This window comes from Bos javanicus, chromosome 3, assembly GCF_032452875.1.
Source record: "Bos javanicus breed banteng chromosome 3, ARS-OSU_banteng_1.0, whole genome shotgun sequence".
NCBI classification, from domain to species: Eukaryota; Metazoa; Chordata; class Mammalia; order Artiodactyla; family Bovidae; genus Bos; species Bos javanicus.
Genome location: NC_083870.1, coordinates 30,632,867 through 30,646,404, shown reverse-complemented (window position 1 = coordinate 30,646,404; position 13,538 = coordinate 30,632,867). Strand labels below are relative to the sequence as shown.

The 13,538-nt window shown below is 38.9% G+C and overlaps 1 long non-coding RNA gene across 2 annotated transcripts in view; it reads left to right on the top strand.

Annotated features, from left to right (window-relative positions):
• The window catches only part of LOC133244101 (uncharacterized), a 62,305-nt gene that overhangs the window by 37,466 nt on the left and 11,301 nt on the right, over nt 1-13,538 (top strand). For both annotated transcript variants that reach the window (XR_009735306.1, XR_009735305.1), the window contains 2 exons: nt 7,812-8,003; nt 10,085-10,269. This is a non-coding gene — a long non-coding RNA (uncharacterized LOC133244101). The remainder of the gene's footprint in view (nt 1-7,811; nt 8,004-10,084; nt 10,270-13,538) is intronic.

Sequence of the window (13,538 nt, the reverse complement as noted above, 5' to 3'; positions counted from 1 at the left end):
GTGAAGTATTAGGAATGAGTTCATTAGAAAAAGAGAGAGCCCGTTAAAAGGAGAGAGGTAGGGTTGGGAAAGAAGAGTGATTCTGGGCACAGACCAGATTCATATTTGAACCCTAGGGAAAGGGAACTAAAATCAAGGGCATGCAAAACCCAAGAGTCCATTCCATAAAATATGAGCCCTTCCAGATCAGCTGTGTCACTGTGTGAAAGAAACTGAGGGTGAAGAGTGATTTTGCCAGTTGGAATTTCTGTTGTAAGAGTCTGTAATGGCCAGTATCAGGCCCCCACCTCCGAAAACAAAAGCAGAGGCAGCACCATCCTCAATGAGCACTGGCAACGTAGCACAGACACCAGTGGTTTCAGGTGCTTTGGGGCCTGTCATCAGTGTGTGTGTACAGGTTGCCTTTAGAATGGCAGGAGATTATGCCGAAGTGAATCAGAGAATCAGGAGAGTACATGCAGGGGTGGCTAAGTGCAGTAGTCAAGACTGGTTCCAAAAAAAAAAAAAGACTGGTTCCACAGATTTCTCACTGCCAGAGAAGTGAGCTGTGACATGGAAAGGGGGAAGGCTAAAATGAACCCTGCAATACTGGGCTGGAATTGGAATTATTGATAAGAGCACATTGTTTTATAAGTGTGTGAGAGAGAGAGAGAGAGAACAAGCGAGCCTGAGCCTGTACTCTGAGAGAACCTACAAGTTATGACACAGCAGTATGAAATAGTACACTTAGAACATTAATTTTTCTAAATACTTTTCTCCACTACAGAAACCAGGATTTCTTAGGTAAGTGGCTTACTTCAGGGCCCGGGCTAGGAAAATATAAGAAAAACCTGAAATATATTGTGTCATAAAGTCAGGAAGCTTAAAGAATTTTGGAGACATGTCAAAAGGACAGTTGGAAAGGACTGCTGCTGTTGCTGCTGCTAAGTCGCTTCAGTCGTGTCCAACTCTGTGTGACCCCAGAGACGGCAGCCCACGAGGCTCCCCCATCCCTGGGATTCTCCAGGCAAGAACACTGGAGCGGGTTGCCATTTCCTTCTCCAATGCATGAAAGTGAAAAGTGAAAGTGAAGCCGCTCAGTCGTGCCCGACTCTTAGCGACCCCATGGACTGCAGCCTACCAGGCTCCTCTGCCCATGGGGTTTTCCAGACTAGAGTACTGGACCACCACTATGCAAATCAGGGACAATTTTAGCATCATAATAGTGTCAATAACAGATACCCACTGAATAAAATAAGAATTTATGCATCATAATGGTATAAATAAATTGGCAAACAAATCATAGAGAAGAGAACATTTTTCCTTGTGGTAGAATGCCAACTAAAAAATACAGTGGGAATGATAGAATTATAAAAATCCCCATTTGGCAATCACTATAGTAACACTGACTCTGGCGAGTCATCAATGGATACTAAAACTAGTGGGTAAAGTTTGTTGAGAAACAAAAAGTTTATGTAGTCTCAAAGTATCTCCCTATGAAATAATTAACTTTAAAGGAAAAATAGTAATTTTAAAATAGAGACACCTGGCAGGCTCTACCTTAACAAATCATTTAAAAAGAACAATTCAACTCCTAATATTACATACTCAGATCACATCACTTCTGTGTTATTCCTGCTTAGAATGCGTAACCTGAAGCTAATCATGAGGAAACATCCAACAACCCAAGTTGAGGAACTCTCTACAAAATAACTGACTTGTAACTCTTCAAATATTTCAAGGTCACGAAAGAAAGAATGTGGAAAATTTCTTCCGGATTAAAGGAGACTAAAGATACTTGACAACATAATGCAATGTATGATTTGTATTTTTCTTTTACTCTAATGGACATTATTGGAACAATTGAGCAAAATTTGAATGAATTTATAGATTAGATAATATTATTAAATCAGTATTGACTTCTTAATTTCCATAATTGCACTGTGGTTATGAAAGATATTGTCCTTGTTTTTAGGAAATATACACTGAAGTACTTAGGGGAAAATGGTATCATGTCTATATCTTACTCACAACAGAAAAAAAAAGTCAGAAAAAATGATAAATAAGTAAATACATACACATGTACAGAGGGAGAGTGTGCAAGCCCACAGTAGGTATTTTTTTAATTAATTATTGATTTATCTTTGGTTGTTGGGTCTTGGTTGCTGCACGTGGGCTTTCTCAGTTGCAGCGCGTGGGCTTCTCATTGCAGTGGTTTCTCTCGTTGCAGAGCACAGCTCTAGAGCTTTCAGCCTTCAGGAGTTGCAGCACACAGGCTCAGTAGTTGTGGCGCATGGTCTTAGGTGCTCTGAGGCATGTGGGATCTTCCTTGGCCAGGGATCGAACCCGTGTCCCCTGCATTGGAAGTGCGGGGTCTTCACCACCGGACCACCAGGGAAGTCCCCACACAAGGTGTTGACCTAGGTTACTAAGAGAAAGAGTTGACATTAGCAAACAATGTACATAAGACCTCGGTCAGAAATTCTGAAACCATGCCCTAAAGCCCTTTCATGGGGTACCCAGTGCCAATTTATGTGGTAAAATAAGAGAGAGCCCACAAGGCAGAGGTTTGAATATCAATGAGTCATTCTTTATGTTTGAGACACCTTTATAACACTCTTCTAACAGAAAATCAGTTTGATTCATCTCAACTTCTATTCACAAAATCCTCTACCGAAAATTGTTTAACTTTCATTATGTTCACGTTGAGTCACTGGAATCACAAACTCCACACAGCTCTCGTGCTTGAACAATAGAATAATTTTTTTTTTTGGCTACGCTGTGCAGCACGCAAGATCTTAGATGCTCGACCAGGGATCGACCTAGTGCCCCCTATAGTGAAAATGTGGGGTCTTAACCACTGGACCACCAGGAAAGTCTCAGAATAATTTGTTTCCCCATGCATAGATTTAATACAGATGAATTGAAAACATTTATGTAATATAGGGATAAAATATTTTGGGCCCAAAACCTGATTAAAAACCAGCACAGATCACAGATTACAAAATACCGCCATCCCCTCTTATTATTTGTTTGCTCGCTTTGCTCTATTATTTCTATATCACTTGTGGACAGGAAGCAGCCATATTGAAATTCAAATTTGACTTGTTTCTTTAAAAAAAGAAAAACAAATAGATGGTTTATTCTAAGAACATACAGGAACTTATATTCTAAACGTCCATAAATACATTTTCTAGGGACTCTTATCATCTTAGAACGCTACTACAGCTTCTCTTTAATCTTTTTAAACATCCTGTTACATAAATTGTGACTGTATCTATAGCAGGAAGAATAATAAGATAATAATTGGTCAGACATCAAAAGCACTTGGGTGGGTCTTATAGGGACATTTAGTCTTCTCTCCCATCAACACCATGTTCTTAAAATTTTTCCCAACTACATTAATCTATTTTTTGTTTGTTTCTTCTTTTTCCTTTCCCCTAAGTAATTACTATGAATTTTTGCCAGATCAGAAATTTTTTCCAGGAAGAGACTCCAAGTATTAAGAAAGCAGACAAACAGTACCTGAAGATAAGATATAAACTCCTTCCAGGCTCGCCTTTGATTTCTTTCTCCATATTGAGTGGAATTAATTGGTGGAGTTGCACGTCCTCAGTTTTCTATGACAGAGAGGTACTATCTGATCTATGCTAAGAATTTCCTATTAACTTTCATGGGATATATTTGGAACTGTTCTTACCACCTAGTATTAAACAGTAAGAACCACACAAATTGTCATATGTAGGCTGTGAATCATATATATATACATCCAGCAAGTATTTCTTGGTCATAAAGTGTTAGGAAGAGTTTTAGAAGCCATTTAGCTTGACCTCTCTTTCATCACTTTTCTGACAAATGGTCGCCAGCTAAGACTATTGTTGTAACAAGGAGTTCCCTATGGTGTGGGGCAGCCCATTCCGTTGCTGGACAGCTCTCGTTGTAACCCTTGCCTCTTGCTGTGATTATTTGCAGCCTCATAGAATATGTCTACCCCTCTTCTGTAAAACAGCCCTTTAAACATTTGGTGACTGCTAATTCGTCCTAAGCTATCACCAGCTATTGATTATTATGTCCTTCAATTTGATTATTTTTCAGATCACATTGATAAATGCATAAATATCCAAAAATTAACAATAGTTAACTCCAGAAGGCAACTTATGGTTATGTTTTCATGTTTGCTTATGTGTAAATTCTAATTTTCACAATAAATATTTATTCTAATAACAATGACAACATTAATTATTTTTATTGAGTTTCACCTAGACACCAGGTCCTGGCATGTGTATATTATTATCCTCAGTAATCCCGAGAGATAGAAGCTATAATTATCCTCATTGTACAGATGAAGAAACTAGGGCATAGAGGAATTAAGTAATTTGCCCAAGGTCACATAGCTAAGTAAGTGGCTGAAAAGAAACTGGAAGCTACGCTTGCCTGATTCTTAACCAATTGTCGTATAACAAGAAAATACATTTCTCTTTGCGGGGGAGGGGGATATTTGTTTTATTTTTAATATTTTATACAGAAACATATACAATATGTTAGATTTGATCTGAACAACATAAAGTACACTGCGATTATTATGTCCTTTGATTTGGACACAATGTAATCTGTTAATGTCCCTATGACTGCATTTGATTTTTCTCCTGTGATGTGAGATTATTGGCTCATATAGAGCTTTCCAAAAAATCATTTGGTTCTTAATTTTTTTTTCTCCCTTGACTTCCTTTTGCACATCCTCTGTCACCCCATCAATTCCTACCCCACAAATAACCATTTTATCAATCTAATTGTTAACAATTTTCTATATTCTCATATGATTAAGTGTCAGTCAGTCAGTCAGTTCAGTTGCTCAGTCGTGTCCGACTCTGTGCGACCCCATAGACAGCAGCCCACCAGGCTTCCCGTCCCTGGGATTCTCCAGGCAAGAACACTGGAGTGGGTTGCCATTTCCTTCTCCAATGCATGAAAGTGAAAAGTGAAAGTGAAGTTACTCAGTCTTATCCGACTCTTAGCGACCCCATGGACTGCAGGCTCCTACCAGGCTCCTCCATCCATGGGATTTTCCAGGCAAGAGTACTGGAGTGGGGTGCCATTGCCTTCTCCGTGATTAAGTGTAGACAAATACAAATGTACACATATTCAATATAGGGTTTTTTTGTCATTTAAAAAAAGTGATTTCTTTTTTCTCTTTTTTATTTAAAACAGTTTCTCATCTAAAATCCCTCTAAATCAATTGTCAGAGTACAAATGTATTCCTTTTAATGGATGCTTCTCTCTATCTTTTTTAAGTACACAAAACTTTTATTTTATGTTCATTTTTTGGTTGAAACAAATGGCATGTGAGATCTTAGTTCCCCAACCAGGATTCAAACCCATGCATGCCCCCTGCTCTGGAAGTGTGGAGTCTTAGCCACTGAACCACCAGGGAAGTCCTTTAATGGGTATTTCAAAATGTGGATATACTGAAAGTACCACAACATTGCTAATCAGCTATACACCAATACAAAATAAAAAGTTTAAAGTTTGAAAAACAAATGTGGATATAGTAAAAAAAAAATTTGCAACCTTTCCCCTATTGATGGCATACATAGTATTTTTTTTAAGATTTTTTTTTTTTGATGTGGGCCATTTTCAAAGTCTTTATTGAATTTGTTACAATATTGCTTCTGTTTTATGTTTTGATTTTCTGGCCGAGTTTCTGGCCGAGAGGCATGTGGGATCTCAGCTCCCCTACCGGAAATCGAACCTGCGCTCCCTGCATTGTAAGACAAAGTCTTAACCACTGGACAACCAGAGAAGTCCCCATATAATGTGTGTGTGTGTTGCCTGTTGAAACAGTGTGCCAAAGTATCCTTGTACATCTATATAGAACTTCGTTGTCTTTATTTCAGTAGTTTTATTGAGGGAATTCCCCAGTGGTCCAGTGGTTAGCGCTTGTGCTTCCACTGCATGGGGCGTAGGTTTGATCCCTGATGGGGGAACTAAGATCCCACAAGCCATCCCCAGAACTGAGATTGCTGGGTCACATTTTTGAAATAATAGCTGTTGCAGCTATTGCTTGCCAAAAAGGCTATAATAACAGCTACATGAAAATACTCTTCACTCCACATCCCTGCAGCGGTATTGCAGTCTATTCAGCAACCATTCTAAGAAAACCTCTGTGAAACAAGAAATCAAAGGAAACTACTTAAACATAATAAAGATTATTTACTGCAAATTAATACCAATTATAATTCTAACTGGCAAAATATTAAAATTCTCTCATTCAAAATTAGGAACTGCACATTGAGCTTTTAATAAAAAAGATTTCCCACGTCTCTTTTATGCTTCAATTTAAAATTGATGTATATTACACATATAAAATGAACAAATCATAAGTACACAGATCAGTGAGTTATTGCAAAATAAACACATCCATATAACCGTTGCCCAGGTCAAGAAATAGACACTAGCAGCACCTCAAAATCCTTCTTCATCTCCCCCCATCATTGCTCCCTTCCTCCTTCCTCAAGAGAACCAGTCCTGACTTTTAGCACCATAGAATAGTTTCCCTTGGTTTTGAAATATACAGAAATAGAATAATGCAATGCATATTCTTCTTTATGTCTCTGGTTTATTTCCCTCAATATCATCTTTGTAAAGTTTTTCATATTGCAGATAGCAGCAGTTCACTCATTTTCATTGCTGTGCAGTAATTCATTGTATGAGTAAGATATATGCTTATTCGTTCTACTTTTGATGGACTTTCAGCTGCTTTTGAACCTGAATCCTGTCATCCAGTGTGTCAGCCACCAATATTCCCAGCTTTTTTTTTTTTTCCTCTAAAAGCAAGGCTTTATAGGGCCCTTCCAAAACAGTGGGAGGGAGAACAAATCACAGGTTTGCTTGGTTGCTGGCTTCCCTAAAGGGGAGGGAGCGAGCCTGTTCCTTATATGTGGTGAGGGTAGGGGTGTGTCTGGGGGGCTGGAAAGGTAGCTTGAAAATGTTAGTTGCTCAGTCATGTCTGGCTCTTTGCAACCCCATGAACTGTAGCCTGGAGGGGTTGGCTTAGGTGATTTCAGAACTCTCGGCTTTGTGTCATCAGAAATTTCATCATCTGTGTCTACAGAAATCATTGACTTTTAACTGTTTGACAAGACCAGACAGATTTGTGTCAGCCAACTAGAGATCTCCCTTCAGGTTAACTTTGATATACTAATAAGTATTATTTGGGTAAAAATGTTTGACTAGCTATAACTATAGCTAGCTATCTATAGTATCATTGAACATACATTTCTACACCTTATCTGATTCAAATTAACAAATATTTCTTGAAGGTCTACTGTATTCCAGGTACTGATTGGGATTGAGGATTGAATAAAACAGATCAGATCCACAGCCTTGCTGAATTTATGTTTTAGTTGATGAGACAGATATAAACAAGCAATCTAGATAATTTTACTTAAGTGCATGAGAAAGTGAAACAGGGCCACCAGTTAGGAAGTAACAAGGACGGTGACAGGCAGCATTAGAAGGAGGTAACTCAGGCAAGTGTGACATTTCAGGCAAGAGGAATAGCTAACACAAAAGCCCTGAGGAGGGGATAAGCTTCAACAAACAGGAAGGTTAAATAACTTAAATGGAAAGTAGCCTCTAAAAATTGTATTAAAAAGTTTAAAGAAAAGAAGGTGGCTAGTGTATCTGAAACACATTTTCAATAGAAGCAAGTGGAAGAGAGGTAGGCAGGAACCAAACTGTTTAGGTTCTTGGTGTCTTTGTGTTCTAAATGCAGTGGTGAGATGGGTAAGGAGATGCAAACCCAGATCACTCTTTTTTTTTTTTTTTCCCAGATCACTCTTCAAGGAAGGACTTGATGTCAAGACATGAAGAGTATGGTCTGAAAACAGTCTTAAGCTGACAGCTTTTCCATGATCTGCTTCTGTTGCAGAGCCTCACTGGTTGAGAACCTTCCCTTCGTGGGAAGCCAGGTGGTGCACTGGTAAACAATCTGACTGCCAATGCAGGAGATGCAAGAGACACAGGTTCGATCCCTGAATCGGGAAGATCCCCTGTTCTTGCCTGGAGAATCCCATGGACAGGAGCCTGGTGGGCTACAGTCCATGGGGTCAAAAGAGTTGGACACAACCAAGTGGCTAACCTTTTCAGTTTTTTGGTTGTTGGATAACTGGTTTGTCCCAAGCATATTGATCAGTTGACTCACTGAAAACAAATTTAGTGTGTCTTTGGATTTCTTTAATTTACCTGCCCAGTAATCACGTCAAAAAAGGAAACAGCATTAGTTAGTGTCTGTGTGATACAGCCCCTAGGTTCCTGGAGAGGCTCGCTCTTGCACTCTGCCTTCTGTCTACTGCCTTCTGACCTATAGCCACCTCAGTTTGTTCTCTGTTCCTCTGCATGCCAGGTTTATTGCTGCCTCATGCCTTTTCACTTGTGGTTTTCAGATTGTCTCTGTAGCAATACTTCTTACCTAAATTCTATTCATCTGTGGGGCTCAGATTACATGTGGCTGGCTCACAGAGAATTTCTGTAGCACTGCCCTCTTCTGCAATGAGGCTAGTTCCTCTAATCATGTTCTCACATGAATCCCTGTGTTTTCTTTCATAGCACTTATCACAAGTTGTAATTATGCTGTAATTGTTGTTATTGTTTGTTTTCTTCCCTGGAGTTCCACAAGAAGCAGAAAGGTGCTGTTTTGTTTTCTGCTTCATTTTGCTAGTGCCTTGGAGAGTGACTGGGATCAAGTGGGTAGACAATAAATGTTTCTTGAATAAACAACTTGTCCATAGTGGATCCAAGTTGGCACTTAAGGCCAATTCCTTTAAGTGCTCATTAAACATTTTGTAATAATCTACCCCAAATCTTCCAGGAGTCATTGAAGATTTGAAGATCATAGTTTTTAAGGTCTCATATTTTCCCATGTGAAAAACTTTGGAGGGTAAAATTTATTAATTATATAGATTTAATTTAAAAGTAGTACCAAATGTTTAGAATGAAACAGGCAAACAAACCAACCTGCTTTATGCCCTAGTCTTACTCTCTAAATAGGCAACTATTTTAAACTAAGCAGGTCTGGTCAATCCTTTATTATTTTTTTAAATTTATTTTTAATTGGAGGATAATTGCTTTCCAATGTGTTAGTTTCTGCTGTACACCAGTGTGAATCAGCTGTAAGTATACATATATCCCCTCTCTCTTGAGCCTCCTTCCTACTCCAACCACCTCCCCCCCACCTCTTTAGGTCGTCACAGAGAACCAGGCTGAGCTCTCTGTTATACAGCACCTTCCCACTAGCTTTGTATTTTACACATGGTAGTGTATATATGTCCATGGGGTCGCGAAGAGTCAGGCACGACTAAGCGACTTCCCTTTCACTTTTCACTTTCATGCATTGGAGAAGGAAATGGCAACCCACTCCAGTGTTCTTGCCTGGAGAATCCCAGGGACGGGGAGCCTGGTGGGCTGCCGTCTATGGGGTCACACAGAGTCGGACACAACTGAAGTGACTTAGCAGCAGCAGCAGCAGCAGTGTATATATGTCAGTGCCACTCTTTCAGTTCACCCCACCCTCTCCTTCCCCCGCTGGGTTCACACGTTCATTCTCTATGTCTGCATCTCTATTCTTGCCTTGAAATAGATTCATCAGTACCATTTTTCTAGATTCTGTATATATGTGTTAATATACAATATTTGTTTTTCTCTTTCTGATTTACTTCACTCTGTATGACAGACTTTAGGTTCATTCCACTCATTACAACTGACTCAAATTTGTTCCTTTTTGTGGCTGAGCAATATTCCATTGTATATATGTACAACAATTTCTTTATCTATTCATCTGTCAATGGACATCTAGATTGTATCCTCTGTCTTTAAAAGAAGCCCTTTGTCACTCTTGAAAATCAGTCCTTTACCCTCTGATACTTTTTCCATTGTCAATTTTTATAATATTTCTATTTGCGGTTTTTACAATATTAGCTATTTCTTTCACTACCTCTTGGTATCAGGATTAGAAATTTTAGTTTGTTCAACATGGCAAAATATCTCAAATAAGCTCCCCATGGTGGTATTTCAAGTTTCTTACCTATGTTTGTCCTTCCTCTTCCAGCGTGAAAATTATTATTTTTTTAATTGAGTTATAACTCACAATCCAATCCACCTTTTGAAAAACATACCTTTTTTGATGAAGAGGGAGGAAAGAAAAGCAGACCTTATGTGGCTTACCAGCAGACATATGATTGCTTTCTAGTAGTGCTCTCTTGCCTGGGAGATGACCTGAGTTCCAAAGTCAAGGTAAGGAGGGAAGACAATAGTCACACTGACAGGGGGAGGAAGGAGAGTGCATGCATAGATTGTCTAGTCAGAAAGAAGGAGTGACTTCCTTTCAACAACTTCCTCTCATAACAAGTTTGTCATTCCTTATTTCACAGCAAATGGTCTTCGGTCAAATATCATAGGCAGAACTAGATACAAATTATTTTGTATATAGTTTGGAGTTACTGCTACATAGGTCCTTTGTTTCCTATGTTGGTTGTGCTGGGTCTTTGTTGTGCACAGGATTAGTTGCCCTGTAGCATGTGGGGTCTTACTTCCCCGATCAGGGATGGAACCCGTCTCACTTGCATTGGAAGGTGGCGTCTTAACCACTGGATTATCAGAGGAGTACCCTCAGATCCTTTGTAAGAACCTCTTGTACTCTAGACATTGTTAGATCCTTTGTAGTATCGTGTAAACATTAAAATATCACAGGCCAGGGAATTCCCTGGCAGTCCAATGGGTAGGACTCTGTGCTTCCACTGCAGGGAACACAAGTTCTATCCCTGGTCAGGGAACTAAGATCCTGAAAGCTACCAGGTCATAAATAAATAAATAAAATATCATATTCTAAATCAAATATGAAATTTTGCTATATAATTTTGACAAAATTTTGGGTAATTTTTGTTTTGAAATTATTTAAACTACTATGAAAGCGAAAGTGGAGAGTGAAAAAGTTGGCTTAAAACTCAACATTCAGAAAACTAAGATCATGGCATCTGGTCCCATCACTTCATGGCAAATAGATGGGGAAACAGTGACAGACTTTATTTTGGGGGGCTCCAAAATCACTGCAGATGGTGACTGCAGCCATGAAATTAAAAGACGCTTGCTCCGTGGAAAGAAAGTTATGACCAACCTAGACAGCGTATTAAAAAGCAGAGACATTACTTTGCCAACAAAGGTCCGTCTAGTCAAGGCTATGGTTTTTCCAGTGGTCATGTATGGATGTGAGAGTTGGACCGTAAAGAAAACTGAGTGCCAAAGAGTTGATGCTTTTGATCTGTGGTGTTGAAGAAGACTTTTAAGAGTCCCTTGGACTGCAAGGAGATCCAACCAATCCATCCTAAAGGAAATCAGTCCTGAATATTCATTGGAATGACTGATGTTGAAGCCAAACCCCAACACTTTGGCTACCTGATGTGAAAAACCAACTCATTTGAAAAGACCCTGATGCTGGGAAAGATTGAAGGTGGGAGGAGAAGGGGACGACAGAGGATGAGATGGTTGGATAACATCACCAATTCAACGGACATGAGTTTGAGTAAACTCCAAGAGTTAGTGATGGACAGGGAGGCCTGGTATGATATTGTCCATGGGGTCGCAAAGAGTTGGACACGACTGAGCGACTGAACTGAACTGAAACTATTAGAAGTAGTAATGTTTAATTTATGTTTGCTTATCGTTCCTCAGAGATTATGCAATCTTATGAATTTATGTAGAATGAAATAAAATCTAGCCTTCACATGCCTTTCAAACATAATGCATTTATTTTGATTAATTTTATAATTGATAAACTTCACATGATACATGTGTGGACATTTGTTTTATTCATTTCAAAAAATTGTGCAGAGATATACCTTTGTTTTAAATGTTAGTATTTTAAATACATTTAAATACACTATAAATACATTTAAAAATGCATTACATAAATTCACAGAAACCCAATTAACCCAGAAAAGTACAAATAAAAAAGTAAAATCCTTTTTCCTAGCTGGTGTTCCCATTTTCTAGAGTCTAGAAGCCACCACTGTTGATAGGGCCTTGTGTGTCCTTCCAGAAATTTTGCATGCATATCCCAGCATGACAATGAAAAAAATTAGTAGTCGATTTAAGAAATAAATGGAAAACTTTGTTCAGGCCAACCTGCAAATTATTACCCAGGAGATAAAGGAAATGGCAACCTGCTCCAACATTTTTGCCTGGAGAATCCCTTGGACAGAGAAGCCTGACGGACTACAGTCCACAGGGTGGCAAAGCGTCAGACATGACTGAAACAACTTAGCATACATGCAGCGTTCTGAGAGCTCTGAGGACTATTCTGCATCTTGAAGGTCAAAGCATATATAAATATATAAGTTTTTTGAGACAAAGGGTTATACATCAAAATAATATATTGACAGTTTACATAGTCCAACAAGGTGAGTAGTGGCTTATTGTGACCCCTTACAGGATTGAGAAAGGAATGTTATCTCCTAAGGTGTTACCTGTTGGTACCAGGAGGAAATAGCTTTTTTTTTGGTGAATGAGCATTCCTGTGTCTTCTAAGGGGATCTAGTTAATGTATAACGCAGGTGCACAAGGCATGCTAAAGGGGAAGGGGTGGTGGCTCAAACGGGCAGGGAGAGAATTTTATGTTTAACATTTTTCTTGTCCTGTCTTAAAAATAACTTTATTTCATCAATTCTCTCTTTTGATAATTAATCAAAAGGTGATCAAATATTTGGTCCCTTGATGCTAGGATGGTTGGTTACCTCCTGTGGTATACCATGTCCCTCGATGCCGGTTCCTAATAGCCCAGTTCTTTCTTTTCTCTTAGGGGAGTTGTACTGGTAGGATGTCTGGCAAGGACTGACAGTTAATTTCAAGTGGTCCAATAGGACTTATGCCAGTTTTCCCTTGCATGTATACTGTGCATGTCCATTATTTTATAGAGAATATGGATGTGATTAATAGTTTCAAATGGTTTGGATATTTTCTAAATGGGAGTAGGTGATACACAACATAAAGGCAAGAAACTACTATTAATATTTTTTAAGTTACACAAACTGTTATTAAAATGTAGGAGTAACTATCATTAGCAAAGATTTAAGCCAACATCCGCCTGAATCAAACCATCTTCCTAACATTTCACTTAAACTGGAAAGAGGATCATTCAGAGTGGAAATTTGATTTTTCTTATGTGTCATAAGGCAGGTTACATTAGAAGACTCATCAGGTATAAAAACACAAATCTTGAAGGTCAAAGCATATATAAATATATGTGAATATATTCACTGTGTGTGATAGTGCAAGTTGCCCCTATAGGACTGCTTTCCTCATCATGGAAACTTCTTAACTGAACAAACTAATGACTTGGTTTCATGCGTGCATGCTCAGTTTCTAAGTTGTGTCTTTGTGACCCCATGAACTGTAGCCTATAGGCTCCTCTGTCCATAGAATTCCCAAGCAAGAATACTGGAGTGGGTTGTCATTTCCTTCTCCAGGGGATCTTCCCAACCCAGGGATCGAATCCATGTCACCTGCTT